This window comes from Oryctolagus cuniculus, chromosome 9 (assembly GCF_964237555.1).
Source record: "Oryctolagus cuniculus chromosome 9, mOryCun1.1, whole genome shotgun sequence".
In the NCBI taxonomy this organism is placed as follows: Eukaryota; Metazoa; Chordata; class Mammalia; order Lagomorpha; family Leporidae; genus Oryctolagus; species Oryctolagus cuniculus.
The window spans coordinates 72,431,415-72,448,344 of NC_091440.1; the positions used below are offsets into that span (position 1 = coordinate 72,431,415).

At 41.0% G+C, this 16,930-nt stretch overlaps 1 protein-coding gene across 4 annotated transcripts in view; it reads right to left on the reverse strand.

The window, feature by feature from the left end:
- The window catches only part of LOC127487170 (uncharacterized), a 399,814-nt gene that overhangs the window by 258,386 nt on the left and 124,498 nt on the right, over positions 1 to 16,930 (reverse strand). For 2 of the 4 annotated variants that reach the window (XR_011378824.1, XM_070048931.1), the window contains one exon: positions 1,084 to 1,491. The exons of 1 other annotated variant lie outside the window; for it this stretch is intronic. The gene's annotated coding sequence lies outside the window, so the exon portion shown is untranslated. Of the gene's footprint in view, positions 1 to 503; positions 2,032 to 16,930 lie in introns of those variants that run through there. One more of the 4 variants, XR_011378823.1, reaches the window with a different exon arrangement.

The window sequence follows — 16,930 nt, forward strand, 5'->3', positions numbered from 1 at the left end:
GCCGGTGCCGCAAGGCGGAGGATTAGCCTAGTGAGCCGCAGCGCCAGCCAAAAAAGAAGGCAACAGAGATACATTTCCAGAAGTGAGAGTGAAGGCTGCATGTCAAAATAAAAACAAAGCAGACATCTACTACATCCTTTGCTTACTGCCTTTCACCTGTCTTCTGTCCCAGAGCCATTATATTGCTCCTTCCAGCTCTCAAGTTTAGATAGAAATGTGAATGTATATTCTGTGGAGGTCCTGGGAGGGGGAAAGGGGCAGAATGCATGCCAGGACAGAGATCTTGAACAGAATGAAAAATTCTCAGATATCCCAACACCCAATAACCTACACTAGTACTTAATAGACCTTCACATCTCAGAGTCCTTTATCTCAATTCCCACTCAGCTGTGAATACACCTAGACCCTACTGCATGAAACAGCTGTCTTTTGAAATAGTAGGTGGAGTTACAGTGAGAGAGAGAGAGAGAGAGAGATGAAGAGAAGGGTCCTCCTTCCCAATGTTTTTTTAAAATATTTTATTTATTTATATATTTATTTGAAAGGCAGAGTTACAGAGAGAGAGGGAGAGATAGAGAAATCTTTCATCTGTTGGTTCACTCCCCATATGGCCATAGCAGCTGGGACTGGGCCAGGCTGACGCCAGGAGCCATGAGCTTCATCCAGGTCTCCCATGTGTGTGCAGTGGCCCAAGGACTTGGCCATCCTCTGCTGCATTCTCTGGTACATTATCAGGAGCTGGATCAGAAATGGAATAGCCGTGACTTGAGTCAGTGCTTATATGGGATGACAGCATTGCAGATGGAGGCTTAGCCTTCTCTGCCACCATGCTGGCCCCAGTTTAACCTTCTTTGCCACAGTGCCAGCCCCAGTCATAATCTTATAAACTATCACAGTAGGAAAGTTTCAAAAGCAATTTTTAAAATGGACATAAAATTTTGGTCTCACAGAATGAGAAACAGTACACAATTACATGTTTACATGTGTATATAGTTACTGCCCAGTACATCTTAGCCAATGAATTGTCTCTCACAATTAAAAAGTTAAACTATAAAAATATATAACTATCCAAACTAGGATTACCTTCAAGCAAACATGTTGTTGCCAAGTCACATAGTTCCATGTGAAAACAGAAGATTGATTAGAAAGATAAAACATTCTCCAATGTGTTGCATGGCTAACTTCAGATATACTCTGATGGCTCTGGAGACGACATCTCTAGGAAGAGTCTGCCTTCACAGATCTGATATACTGCAGATGGAAACTTGTCAGCTGGTTCTTTCTGTTTGAGGATGTGATACACTTCAGAAGTCTGAGGTCCTTGAGACTTCTACCCATTCAGCATCTCCTCCAATTCTTCAGTGGTCTTCCTAGTTCTGGCAAATGCCTTGGTCACCTGTGGTTCCACCCTGTGTAGCAGGTGACAATCAGGTTAGCCACCTGGCAGCTCTCTAGGACAGTGACTGTGGACTCCTGACCCTAGCAGAGATCCTGGAAAAAGCAAATATTTCCATGAGGCACATGTGGATGATGGCAGCTTTAATGTTGTCACCACAGCAGAGGTAGTCACAGAACCCAGTTCCTAAGGCCATGATGTTTTTAAGAGTACCACAAAGTCCAACAGTGTTTGCATCAGCAACCACAGTCATTAAAGAATTGGAGTCTGCAAAAGTTCTTTGAAAAAAAGGCCATTCTCTGTCACTTAGCTGCTGATAGTGGTTTCACAGAACTCTGTAGCCACTTTGCTGGCAGTGTTGGCACTCATCAACATACTAATGTCAATGTCCTTTTGTGTTTTAAAAAGATTTATTTATTTGTTTTGAAAGTCAGAGTTACTGTGGAGAGGGAGAGACAGAGAGATTGAGAGATTCCATCATCTGGTTCACTCCCTAGATGACAACAATAGCAAGCGCTGGGCCAGACTGAAGCCTGAAGCCAGGAGCCAAGAGCTTCATCTGAGTCTCCCATATAGGTGGCAGGGGCCCAAACACTTGGGTCATCTGCTGCTTTTCCTGGGCCATTAGCAGGGAGCTGAAAAAGAAGTGGAGCAGTCGGAACATGAACCAGTACCCATATGCCCTTCTTCTTGAGTATGATGCTGGAAGTGAGTTACACTTGCTTAAAACCTTAGACTATGCCCTTGATGATGGTGACAGAATATTTTGTTGTTGATCTCATTGCAGGTTCTGTGAATGAACTGGGGGAATGACAAACACCAGCAGATTTGTACCCTGCATGCGCTTGATGAGATTTGAGATGACAACCTGCAACTGCCAAGGCAAGGACTTTTAAAATTTGTTTTAACTTTTAAAAAAGTTTCAAAAAAGATTTATTTATTTGAAAGGCAGTGTTATAGAGAGAGGGACACACACACACACACACACACACACACACTTACTATTTTCCATTTGCTGGTTCACTCTCCGAATAGCCACAATGGCCAGGGCTGTTTCAGGTTGAAACCAGGAGCTTTATCCCAGCCTCCCACATAGATGGCAGGGACTCAGGCACCTGGGCCATCATCTTCTGCTTTCCAAGACACATTAGCAGGGAACTGGATAAGAAATAGAGTGGCAGGGAGTTGAACTGGCATCCATATAGGATGCTGGTGTTTCAGGCAGTAGCTTAACCCACTATGCCATAATGCTGGCCCTTAGACAGACTTTAATCAGTTATTTTAAATGAGTGCAAAGAACAAAAAGAAAGGATATCTAAAGTGTTAAGGAATAGTGTGAGTGTGGGAGACCTAGAAGAAGCTCTTGGCTCCTGGCTTTTGGATCAGTCCAGTTCCATTCGTTGCGGCCATTTAGGGAGTGAACGAATGGATGGAAGACCTCTCTTTATATATCACTGCCTCTCCCTCTTTTTGTCTGTAACTCTGCCTCTCAAATAAATAAATAAGTCTTTTTAAAAAAAAGAATAGTGTGAGAACAATGTCTCTTCATATAGTGAGTGTTTTTTTTAAAAGATTTATTTATTTGAAAGGCAGAGTTACAGAGATGCAGAGGCAGGTTCACATTTTAAATATAAGTATATGGGACATTTTGAATGACTGTTTAAGTTATAAGGTGTGTGTCAAGTTTCAAGGTTTTCTAAATACATATATTTTTAAAAATATTTATTTATTTGAAAGTCAGAGTTACAGAGAAGGAGAGGCAGAGAGAGAGAGGTCTTCCATCTGCTGATTCACTCCCCAATTGGCTGTGCCAATCCGAAGCCAGGGGCCAGGAGCTTCTTCCAGGTCTTCCACATGAGTGCAGGGGCCCAAGGACTTGAGCCAACTTCTTTTTTTAAAAGATTTATTTTATTTATTTGAAAGACAGAGTTACAGAGAGAGGTAGAGACACAGAGAGAGGTCTTCCATCCACTGGTTCCCTCCCCAAATGGCTGCAACGGCCAGAGCTGCGCCAATCCAAAGCCAGGAGCCAGGAGCTTCTTCCAGGTCTCCCATGTGGATGCAGGGGCCCAAAGACTTGGGCCATCTTCCACTGCTATCCCAGGCCATAGCAGAGAGCTGGATTAGAAGAGGAGCAGCCAGCACTTCAGGCCAGGGCTTTAACCTGTTTCACCATAGCACTGGCCCCTATACATTGAGTATTAAGAAAGAGATTGTGGGGAGCAACTGGGAGCAACTTGGACTAGACTAAGTTACTGGAATTAAGACTTATTCTATGCATCTGCTCTCCCACAATATGGTGCTGGGAGAGGAGGAAACAGCTTCTACCCAGCTGCCTCTCACCAACTTGACAAGCTGCAGGACCTGCTCCTGATTGGAGGAGAGCAGCGTACTCGGCGTGTGGGTAGCAGAGTTGGGATTGGTGAAGAGGACTATAAAGGAGGAGAGAGACAACATGCACCAGGAACATCTAAGAGGAACACCTGTGCAGCCCCCGAGAGAGCCGGCCGGCGGTGTGCCGCTCCCCCGCGGAAGTGGGGGAAGTGGCTAGGGGGAACCGCCCTTCCACGGAGGTGGAAGGGACGGTAGCCAACCCGGGAAGAACCAGCAGCAAACCCGGGGAGGGCTGAGCAGACAAAAGAACAGCGCAGGGTCCTGTGTTGTTCCTCCATGAAGAGGGAGAGCGACAGAGATAGAGGGTAGAAATTATTAAAAAAAAAAAAAAGAACAAGATAAAACAAGTACAGTTCAAAAATGTAGTCAGTGTTGTTGTATACCATTTAAGGCACTACCTGTAAGGTTGGCATCCCATATGAATATTTGTTGAGTCCCAGCTGCTCCATTTCTGATCCAGCTTCCCTAATGGAGGTCTTGGGAAAGTAATAGAAGATGGTGCAAGTATTTGTGACCCTACCACTCAGGCGGGGGACTCACATGGATTTCCAGGCTCCTGGCTTTGGCCTGGCCCAGCCCTGACTATTGTGCCCATTAGGGGAGTGAACTAGCAGTTGGAAGATTTCTCTATGTAACTGCCTTTCAAATAAATGATTAGCTCTTTAGTAAAAAATCCCCACATTACCTGAAATTAAAATTTACATATTTATAGCATACACTTATAGCACATTTAAAATATGTTGTTGATATATACATATCATATTTGAGTAGACAGAAGAAAGAATTATCTTACTTGAAAATAAGTCAATTGATATTTAGGCTGAGGAACAGAAAGATAAAAGAAAGCAAACAAAGGAACATAACTTCAGAGACTTGTGGAACACCATCAAACACATCAACATGTACATAATGGTGGTACCAGGAGAAGAGGAAAGAGAGAAAGAGGCAAAACAAATGAAGAAATAGGGGATGGAGCTGTGGTATAGCAGGTTAAGCCACCATCTGCAGTGCCAGCATCCCATATAGGCACCAGTTTGAGTCCTGGTTGCTCCACTTGCAATCCAGCTCCCTGCTAATAGCCTGAGCAGAGGATGGCTCAGGTCCTTGTGCCGCTGAACCCACATGAGAGACCCAGAAGCAGCTTCTGGCTCCTGGCTTTGGCTTGGTCCAGTTCTGGTCATTGCACCCATTTGTGGAATAAACCAGTGGATGGAAGATATTCTCTCTCTCTCTCTCTCTCTCCCTCTCCCTCTCCCTCCCCTCTTCTTCTCTCTCTTTGTAAATCTGACTTTCAAACAAATAAATAAGTCTTCAAAAAAAAAAAAGAATGAAAAAATAATGGCAGAAAACTTCTAAAATCTGACACTAATCCCTGTATCTCAGAAGCTCAATGAACTTCAAGTAAAGTAAGCTCAAAGAGAGCTGCACCAAGACACATCACAATCAAACTGTTAAAAGACAAAAGTGTTGAAAGCAGCAAAAGAAGCAATTCATCTTATACAGGGATTCTCCATAAGATGAACAGCTACTTCTCATAAGAAATAATGAAGAACAAAAGGCAGAGGAATGATGTCTTCAAAGAGAACAACCAAGAATCCAATATCTAGCAAAAATATCCTTCAAATTTGAAGAACATGGGTCAGCATTGTGGCGAAACAGGTTAATTGCTGACTGCAATGCTGACATCCCATTTGGGTGCCAGTTTGAGTCCCAGCTGCTCCACTTCTGATTCAGTTCTCTGCTAATGCACCTGGAAAAGTGAAAGCAGTAGAAGCTGGCCCAAGTTCTTGGGCCCCTGCATCTATGTGAGAGACCTGGATGAGGCTCCTGAAGCTCCTGGCTCCTGGCCCAGCCCTGGCTGTTGTGGCCATCTGGGGAGTGAACCAGTGGATGGGGATCTCTCTCTCTCTCTCTCTCTCTCTCTGCCTTTCAAATAAATGAAAAAATTTGAAGAAGAAATTTAGACATTCCATGATAAAGAAATCTGAGAGAATTCTTTCCCTTCACAAACTCTTCCATAAAATAAAAGAGGAAACCCTGATTTATTTGATGATTTAGTATTACCCTGATACCTAAACCAAAGACATTACCAGAAAACTATAAGTTTAGAATAATATCTCTTGTGAATGCAACTCCCAAAGTCATTGAAAACTGCTAGCACACCTAATCTAGCCACATATAAAAGGATTATACATCCAGGACAAGTGGGATTTATCTAAAAAATGCAAGGGTTGTTCAGTATACAAAAAATTCAAATATAGCATACCATATTAATAAAGTAAAGGAGAAAAAAAACATCCGATCAGTTCAATAGATGCAGAAAAGTCATTTGACAAAATCCAGTACCCTTTCATGGTAAAAATACTCAACTATTAAGGAACTTCTTTAGGCTGCTAAATGCTATCTAAGAATAACCAATAGTGAACATTAAACTTAATAGTGAATGTCTGAAAGATTTCCCACTAAGATAAGAAATTAAACAAGAATGTCTGATCTTGCCTCTTTTATTCAACATTGTACTGGAAGTTCTAGTCTGGCTAATGAAGTAAGAAAGAAAGAAAATGCATCTGTACTGGAAAGGGAAAAGTAAAAGTGTCTCCATTTGTAGATGAATGACCTTAGATGTAGAAAGAGCTAAGGAATTCACACACACATACACACACAAAATGAAGATGTATCAGGGCTAAGAAAAGAGTTCATGAAAGATACAATATCAATATACAAAATTCAGCTGCATTTCTATATACCAGCAGTGAGAAATCTGAAAATGAAATTATGAAAACAATTTCATTTATAATGGCATTTGCATGTACCAATGCCATCTCACTAGTCCCAGTGATCGATTTCTTTTCACAATTGATCGTAATGATAGGACTAAGAACCAAAGGGATTACATAAACAAGAATAGTGTCTGCAAATACTAGCTGATAGAATAAAAAAGGGAGAGAATGATCCAACATGGGAAGTGAGATACACAGCAGACCCATAGAATGGCAGATGTCCTAAACAGCACTCTGGCCTCAGAATCAGCCCTTAAGGCATGCGGATCCACCTGAAATGCCCATGAGAGTATTTCAGGCATGGAAAGCCAAGACACTCTGGGAAAAAAGAAAAAAAAAAACCTAAATGAAAGATCTCTGCGAGTGAGATCCCAGTGGAAAGAATGGGTCATCAAAGAAGGAGGTACCTTTCTCTGAAGGGAGGAGAGAACTTCCACTTTGACCATGGCCTTGTCTAAATATGATCAGAGTCGGTGAACTCAAGGGGCTTCCAAAGCCTTGGCAGCTCATGACAAGAGCCTAGGGTGCCATAAACAAGAGTGTCAATTTGTTAAGTCAACAACAGGAGTCACTGTGCACTTACTCCTCATGTAGGATCTTTGTCCTTAGTGTGCTGTACATTGAGATTTAATGCTATAACTAGTACTCAAACAGTATTTTTCACTTTATGTTTCTGTGTGGGAGCAAACTGTTGAAATCTTTACTTAATGTATGCTAAACTGATCTTCTGTATATAAAGAGAATCGAAAATGAATCATGATGTGAATGGAAGGGGAGAGGGAGTGGGAAAGGGGAGGGTTGCGGGTGGGAGGGACATTATGGGGGGAAGCCATTGTAATCCATAAGCTGTACTTTGGAAATTTATATTCATTAAATAAAAGTTTAAAAAAATCCAAAATACTTAGGAATAAAAATTCAAAACAGAAATGTAAGACTCTTAAACACTCTTGAAAGAAATGAAATATGACCCAAATAAATGGCTATACAACCTATTCATTGTGTGGAAGTCAATACTGTTGAGATGACAGTATTCCAGAATTGGTCTATTCATTTACTATTAAAATCCCAGCTTCCTTTTTTTTCAGAAATTTATTTGCTGATATTAAAATTCATATGAAAATGCAAGGGCCCCTGAACAACAAATATAGTCTTGAATAAAGTTGCAGTATTCATGCTTCCTGATTTCAAATCTTACTAAAAATCTACTGTTGTAAAAATTATGTACTAGGGCCGGCACTGTGGTGCAGCAGGTTAAAGCCCCAGCCTATAGTGCTGGCATCCCAGATGGGCTCTGGTTTGAATCCTGGCTTCTTCACATCCATTCCAGCTGCCTGTTAATGTGCCTGGAAAAGCAGTGGAGGATGGTCTATGTGCTTTGGCCCCTGCATCCATGTGGAAGATCTGGAAGGGGCTCCTGGCTTCAAATTGGCTCAGCTATGGCTGTTGTGGCCATTTGGAGAGTGAACCAGGGGTTAGAATATCTCTCTCTGTCTCTACCTTTCTCTGTAACTCTGTCTTTCAAATACATAAAATAAATCTTTAAAAAAATATGTACTACTGGAATAAGGATAAGCATGTAGATCAATGTAATATAATTGAGAATGCAAAAATAAGCCATACATCTAAGGTCAACTGATTTTCCACAAGGGTGTCAACATTGTTCAGTGGGATAGAATAGACTCTTCTACAATTGGTGCTGGGACAACTGGATATCCATTTGCAAATGAGTGAAGTTGGCCATCTTCCTCACACCATACAGAAAAATAACCAAAATGAATGAAACATCTAAATATTAGTTCTACAACTATAAAGCTCTTAGTTGAAAACATAGGTACAGTGCCTGGGGTGTGACTATCACAAGTACTATTATTTCCTCTTTTTAGGTGAAAAAAAAATGGTTAGAGACAGGAAGGTTAAAGAGGGCTGGAGTTGGATATAGCCCCTCTTCTAAAGTGGATAAATCTAAGGAAAATTTAGTCTTGCTTTGCTGGTTAGGCCTTTGTTATGGAGAATGTTCTGGCTTTTTAAAAACTGTTTTCTTTTCCCCACTCCCTGGCAAGTAAGAGAGTATTTTTGTCCTATGACTGCCATGAGAACCTAGTAAGACTCAGAGGTAAAACCTAGGAAACTGTGAAGGTATGGAAGCATCCATTAGACTGGGTACTCCACAAATTTTAGTTCTTAAGCTAGAATAGTTTCACAGCAACTCACCAAGGTTGCATTAAAAATGTTCCTATGAGGCTCCAAAGACTTCTGCTTCAAATAAGCTGGTCTGTTGTCTCTGTATTCCCTGCTTCTCCAGTTTTCAGGATGGAGGTTTGGCCTGTGATGTCAGTTCTTTACACGTGAGGGAAAGTTTTTGATTTTCAGTTCAGCTTTTTTTCCTTCTTGTGAAGGTAAGATGGCTTTCAAGTTCTTTATGTATGGAAACTGGAAGTCTGTGGGGTGTCTTCACTCTTTTGATATTTTTGAAGCACAAAAGTTTTTAGTTTTGATGAAGCCTAGTTTATTTTTTTGCTTTGGTCGCAGTAGTTTGAAGTGTGATGTTAAGAAACCATTACTAATCAAAGGCCAAGGTTTTGGCTAAGAATTAGGCCATATCTAATGCTTGCTGTGGCATTAGCTGTTGATACTTCAATATCCTCTAGTGTGCTTGATTTTGACCACCCATTTTTATAGATGGATTTCCTTAGAAACTTCTTAAACAGATTCTGTGTCTTAACACTCAATTGTAATCCACAGGAGTCCTGTTGAGCTGATGGTAAAATATTAGTATGGTATATTCTTATGATTAAATCTCAGTTTCTTTTAACTTTTATTTAATAAATATAAATTTTCAAAGTACAGCTTTTGGATTACACTGGCTTTTTCCCCCCATAACCTCCCTCCCACCTGCAACCATCCCATCTCCCGCTCCTGAGTTGCTGGGTTAAGACCTGGAGATTTGTTTCTTAGTGTTTTTACTATGTGGCAAGAAGGCTAGAGGTGGCTTAGGTCATCACATTGCCTTTCTTCTAGGTTGTCTAAGGATGCAGTTTCTCTTTAGGACAGACCTTTCTTGTAGCAAATAGAATATGAAATATGCTGTGGCCATTATTTCAGAATTATTACAGCACCCATCCACTCTCCCCACCCCTTAACTAGGGCATATTTTGAAATGGTTTTTTTTTTACCTTCTCTTTCCTCAAAAGGCTGGGGGAATTTTTTTCAGCCTTCACCATGAGAATCTGGTGGGGTCCCTAGAGGTAAAACTCATAAAAGTACGGGAGGTTCTAGAAGACTGGAGCCACTCAAGTTTTGAACTCTCAAGGTAATCCACACTCAGCCATCAGCAGTGTATCAATTACCGTTTCGGTGTTCCTGTCAATTAATGGCTCCAGTTCCTTATGCTACTGGATACACTGTGATTCTCAGTAGTTACCCATCTCTCTAGTTTTGGGGGTGGTGGTGTATCCTTCTTGATTTCTCTTCTCTGGTGACTGGAAGAGTTGTTTATATTTTGGTTTGATCATCTTTTTCTTGTTGCAAGGATTGGAAGTGATGACTCCAAGTTCTTAACATGTTGGAGTGGGGAACAGATTTATTTAACTTTTTAAGAAATTTTTTTCATTTGTTTGGAAAGAGATAAAGATAGAAATGGAGGGCCAGCACTGCGGCTCACTTGGTTAATCCTCCACCTGTGGTGCAGGCACCCTGAGTTCTAGTCCTGGTTGGGTCGCCGGATTCTGTACCAGTTGCTCCTCTTCCAGTCCAGCTCTCTGCTGTGGCCCGGGAGGGCAGTGGAAGATGGCCCAAGTGCTTGGGCTCTGCACCCACATGGGAAACCAGGAGGAAGCGCCTGGCTCCTGGCTTCATATAGGTACAGCGCGCCAGCCATAGTGGCCATTTTGGGGGTAACCCAACAGAAAAGACCTTTCTCTCTGTCTCTCTCTCTGTCTAACTCTGTCAAAAAAGAAAGAGCAATGGAGATAAAGATAGCAATATATATATGGACAGATAGATCAGTCGATCTCCCGTCCACTGGTCCCTGTCCCAAATGCCTGCAACAATCAAGGCTAAACCAGGCTGAAGCCAGGAGCTGGGAACTTAATCCAGGTCCCCCATGAAGGTGGCAGGAACCCAACTACTTGAGGTACCACCTGTTGCCTTCCAAGGTATACATTAGCAGGAAGTTGGAGTTGAAGGTGTTACCAGGATTAGAAATAGGTACTCCAAGGCATATGATCATCCAAGTGTCCTAACTGCTATGTTAAATCCTGCTTGTTATTTAACTTTTTAAAAAACAGATTTATTTATTTATTTATTTGAAGAGTTACAGAGAAGCAGAGGCAGAGGCAGAGAGACAGAGTGACAGAGAGGCCTTACATCCACTGGTTTACCACCAAATGGCCACAATGGCGGTAGCTGGGCTGATCTGAAGCCAGGAGACTGGAGCTTCTTCTGAGACTTTCACGTGGGTACAGGGGCCTAAGGATTGGGCCATCTTCTACTGCTTTCCCAGGCCATGGCAAAGAGTTGAATAGGAAGTGGAGCATCCAGGACTTGAACTGGTGACCATATGAGATGCTGCCATTGCAGGCAGTGACTTTATTCACTATGCAACAGTGCTGACCCCTTATTATTTAACTTTTTAGCCTTCACTCAGTTGTGAATGTTTATTGGTATAGCATCTGTTTAAATATTTTGTCCATTTAAAAATTGAGCTACTGGCTGGTGCCATGGCTCACTAGGCTAATCCTCCACCTGCAGCACTGGTACCCCAGGTTCTAGTCCCGGTTGGGGTGCTGGATTCTGTCCCAGTTGCTCCTCTTCCAGTCCAGCTCTCTGCTGTGGCCCGGGAATGCAGTGGAGGATGGCCCAAGTGCTTGGGTCCTGCACCCACACAGGAGACCAGGAGGAAGCACCTGGCTGCTGGCTTCGGATCAGCACAGAGCGCTGGCCATAGCAGCCATTTGGGGGTGAACCAACGGAAGACCTTTCTCTCTGTCTCTATCTCTCTCACTGTCTAGCTCTTGCCAGCATTTGTTGTTTGTTGATTTCTGTATGAAAACCATTCTAACTGGGGTGAGGTGAAACTTTACTGTGGTTTAGATTTGCATTTCCCTGATGGCTAGTGATCCTGAGCATTTTTTCATGTGTCTGTTGGCCATTTGGAATTCCTTTATTGAAAAATGCCCCTTCAAGTGCTTTGCCCTTTTATTAACTGGGTTGTTTCTTTTTGTGGAGTTTCTAGAGCTCTTTATAGATTCTGGATATTAATCCCTTATCAGTTGAATAGTTTGCAAATAATTTCTCCCATTCTGTTGGTTGCTTCACTTCGCTGAGTGTTTCTTTTGTAGTGCAAAAGTTTCTCAATTTGATGTAATCTATTTGTCAATATTGGCATTGATTGCCTGTGCTTCTGGGGTCTTTTCCAAGAAGTCTTTGCCTATGCCAATATCTTTCAGGGTTTCCCCAATAATTTGATGGTATAGAGTTGTAGATTTAGGACTTTCATCCATTTTGAGTGGATTTTTGTGTAAGGTGTGAGGTAGGTTTGGTTTGTTATGTTCTTTCTAGATCTGTGGGATGCACTGACAGCTCATTTATTTGGTGACTTTCCAATTTCTTGATGTAGGCATTAATTGTTATAAATTTCCCTCCTAACACTGCTCTTGCTGTATCCCACAAGTTTTGATATGAGGTATTGTTATCTTCATTCATTTCCAGAAATTTTTAAATTTCTCTTTTTTTTTATATTTTAAAGTAAATAAAGACTTTATTTATGCAGAAAGTATCTGAATATTAAATAATCTGTTACTAGTGAAATACTAATATAGTAACAGTGCAGATACAGTATGGTTTCTTTTGTGATTTTCTACTTTAAACAGTTTTATTTCTTAAGGTGTTTATAGAATATTTTTGTATCTATTAATCAAATGAAATTATAACAAGTTATAATTGAATCAAAATAATAGCCTCATTCCCCATTTGGGGATTAAGGTGTAAGTTAAAACATTACATTTCTTCCTTACTTGTATCCTTTACAACATTTAAAATGTTTTTATTATAAATAATTATATGATTTATTCAAATGATTTTGAAAAAAATTCTATCAGTAATAAGTACTAATAAAAATACTGAGCCATTATGGTTTGCCATCACCCTGAAGTATTCAGGAAAAATGCTGTACACATAGTTAAATATAATTCATAATATGCTAAGATAGACAGCATTAAAATGCAGATAAAACCTTTGTTTTTAATAAAAAATGATATAACAAAAGTAAAAGGTTAATTGAAAAGCAAAATAAACTACCGAGTTTAGTAAGGCACATTACCTAGATTAACAGAAATCAATGAAATCATTAAAACAATTAATAACTTAGAGCTCCATTCAGACTAAGATAAACTCTGTGGCTATTAGAATGAGGATACAAGACTACAGAGACATATCTATTCTGACTGGGTAATTTCCTCTCCTCTGTAACAGTTCAGTAATATATGCAACTGGCATTATACAGCCACCCATTTCTTCCTGTGAGCAAAGTGATCTTCCATGCTTTTTGCTCTCTTTGCTAAGTGAATCATAAGAACCAGTCTTTACAGAAGAGAACATATTTTCCCCAGTGTTCAGGATATAAAATGGGCCATTAAAGCATTAGTAGTATTAATCAAAGTCTTGTAATTGTTCAGCCTATTCCCTGGGTGACTAATGTCCAGAGTTAGACCCATCCTCCACTCATATGCAAGGACACATGTACAGCAACAGTAGGCGCTGGGATATTCTAAATGTCGATGAGTGTACCCTTAAACACACAATTACCTATTTGAAGATGATATTCTGAGAAAAGTTTTCATACGTTACATGAAAGTAATGACATTTATTATTATAGATGCTTTCTTTTTGCCTGAAAGAAATAAAATAAAGTGGCTCTTGAAATAGTACAGAAACATAATGTAATATTATAAAACAGAAAAAGATGCTTGGCTTTTAACCTCATTCCAAAAGTTTAGACAACTCCAGCTTCCTGTAAATGCAGATCATGGGAGATAGTGGTAATATCAGAGGTAGTTGGGTCTCTGCTGCCTACATGGGAGACTTGGATTGAATTTCTGCCTCCTGATTTTGAACTGGCCTACCCCAGGCATGGCAGGCTTTTTAGGAGCCAACCAGTGATTGCAAACTCTCTTTCTCTGCCTCTCAAATTAGAAAAAAAAGAACTTGTCTTTTTTAGTTTGTTAATATTTTATAAATTGTTCATGTGGGTTTTTAGATATCTATATAAATCATTCGTTATAGTATCATTCATTAGAATTCCTTTTGAAGACTTAAGATTTCAGTTTTTGGTAGCTTGCATTATATGTCTTACACACTTAATAACAACTTGCATTTCTTTAGAGATTGAAATAATGACTGAAATTTTCTTCTCTTCAATGAAACCAATTTTTTCTCTATTTGATACAAAAAATTGATTCAAAGTAGCAAATTCTTCTAAGGTTGCTATTAGGGAATAACCATGTATTTTTGGTTTTAGTTTAAATGACAAAAGACAAAAAAATAATACCTGATCATTGAGGCCTGGCATTTGAGGGTGGTGGCATAAAGTCTTGGAATAGGTTGAAATGTCATCTGTGTTCTCTTGTTTAGTGGGACTAAATTTCTCTTTTGATTTCTTTATAATCCACTGTTCATTTAGGAGCATATTGTTTAGTTTCCATTTGTTTGCATATGTTCTTGAGATTCTTGAGTTGTTGGTTTTGAGCTTCATATCATTGTAATTGTATGTGTTTAATTTTTTTGAATTTACTGAGACTTGCTTTATGGCCTAGTATATGGTCTATCCTGGAGCAAGTTCTGTGCACTGCTAAGAAGAAGGTGTATTCTGCAATTGTGGGGTGAAAAGTTGTGTACTTCTTAGTTAGGTCATATCAGTTGTGTAGTTATCATTTTGTTCCATAGTGTTGAATAGCTCTGCTGTTTCTTTGTTGATTTTCTGTCTTGTTGATCTATCCATTGATGAAAGCAAAGTGTTGAAGTTCCCTGTTACTATTTTGTCTGATATTAAGAGGGCTACACCTGACCTTTTTTTCCCATTAGGATGGAATATCTTTTTCCATCCTTTCACTTTCAGTCTGCATGTATCTTTGTTGGTGAGGTGTATTTTTTATAAGCAGTACATAGATGGGTCTTATTTGTTAATCCATTCCATCAGTTTGTATCTTTTAACTGAAGTTTTGAGGCCATTTATATTCAAGGTAACTACTTGGTCCTGGCATTTTTCCATGAATATTCCTATTGTTTACTTTGGGTTTCTTTTGTCCTTCTACTGGGAGATTTTCTTTATTTCTTTTTTTTTTTCTGAATCTATTTATTTGAAAGAGTTACACACAGAGAGAAGGAGAAGCAGAGAGAGAGAGAAAGGTCTTCCATCCACTGGTTCACTCCTCAATTGGCTGTGACAGCTGGAGCTGTGCCGATACAAAGCAAAGAACCAGGAGCTTCCACATGGGTGCGGGGGCCCAAGGACTTGGGCTATCTTCCACTGCTTTCCCAGGCAATAACAGAGAGCTGGATCAGAAGTGGAGCAGCTGGGGCTCTAACCAGCACCCATGTGGGATGGGCTCAAATGACAAACCAGAGGAAGAAATTAGAAAACTTAAAAACAGCATTGGAGATCTATGGGATGCCATCAAGTGACCCAACATACGGGTCTTAGGGATGTTGAAGGAGTGGAAACAGAAAAAGGAATAGAAGGTCTATTTAGTGAAATGATTACAGAAAACTTCCGTAATGGATTCAATGCCAGTGGGGTACATGGGTTTTTCTCTCTGCTAAGATCTCTGGGTCACAGGTGTGCATGATACCCATCAGCCACAGCCCTGCTCACTTCCTGGTTGTGCTGGGTGCTTAGGAGAGTCTTGCAGGCCATGGTACTCTTCTGTATGAATGGCTCCCCCTCCCCTCTCATTGCCCAGTGGGTGCAGCTGGTGTGCTGGAGACCACCTCCATTGGTTGTTCCTGCACTGCTGTATGTGCCCCCACCATCTGGGAAGACGGCAACCCCAAGAATTGATGGGTGCATACATACAATGTGGGGTGGCCTCTGTGTGCCTAAGTCCAAAAAAGGCAACAGCCCTCACAACATTGGCTGCAGGCCACTGTTGCAGGAGGGAGAAGGGGGGGCATTCTGCCTTTTCTCCTTTCTTCCTCTGCTCTGGGTGAGTGTTTGCCCTGCTGTTCTGAGAGATCCCAGCTGAACTCTAAAAGGCACAGTTCATCAAGCTTTCCCTCTTGCTGTCTCAACAGTGGTGTGGGCCCTGCAGTCTGATCTCATGTGGTTTTCCAGGGTGGGTGGGCAGGTGCCCCCCTTCCTGGATCCAAGCTGCTGGATCTTCCATCATTGTGTGCCACCCAGCTGTGAGTCTGCAGCTTCTGCACAGATTTGGCCCCTTTTTACTGCTTTCCCTGGATGTCCCACTGCAGTTTCCCCTGCAGCTTTACTCTGAGAGTGTACTTTCTCCACTTTTTTTAATATTAATTTTGCCCATATAAATCAGACCACCTTGTTGCTATTCTGCCACCTTGGCACCTCTTGATATTTTAAAAATAAAAGAAATATATGTAAGAGGCAGAGAAAGCGATAACAGGTAGTCTAGTGCTACCTTTATTCTACCCAAAGTACATGTGAGGAATTGTTGCTGGCTTCTATTGAGAAAGTCAGTGAGTGTTCCCAGCCAACTCAGGAGAAGAGCCAAAACAGAACTGGAGTGCATTCCTCTGACTTACTCCTTACTGCCCCTTCCAGCCCTTCTCTTCAGTGTTCCTTGGTATTAAAGGACAGTTTTCACTGCTCTGGTTTCTCCAAATCTTCTTTAAGGGTGTTATTTATTTATCTGAGAGGTAGAGTTACAGATTGTGAGAGGGAGAGACAGAGAGAAAGGTCTTCCATCCACTCTCCAAATGGCCACAATGGCCAGAGCTGTGCTGATCCAAAGCCAGGAGCCAGGAGCTTCCTCTGGGTCTCCCATGTGGGTGCAGGGGCCCAAGGACTTGGGCCATCCTTCATTGCCTTCCCAGGCCATAGCAGAGAGCTGGATGGAAGAGCAGCAGCCAGGACTAGAACCAGCACCCATATAGGATGCCAGTGCTGCAGGCAGAGGATTAACCTACTGTGCCACAGTGCCAGCCCCCGAAGTCTTCTTCTTATTGGAATCCATACATCCACATCCCTTCTTAGTTTTGGGAGGATGATACAGCATACTGCACTGTTTGTCATCTTGATAGGGATCCATGATTTCCCAGGGCATCATGGAAATGGAGCATATTACTTTGATGAAGATATTTGTGTATTTAAAAATGAAAACATATATCCATTTAT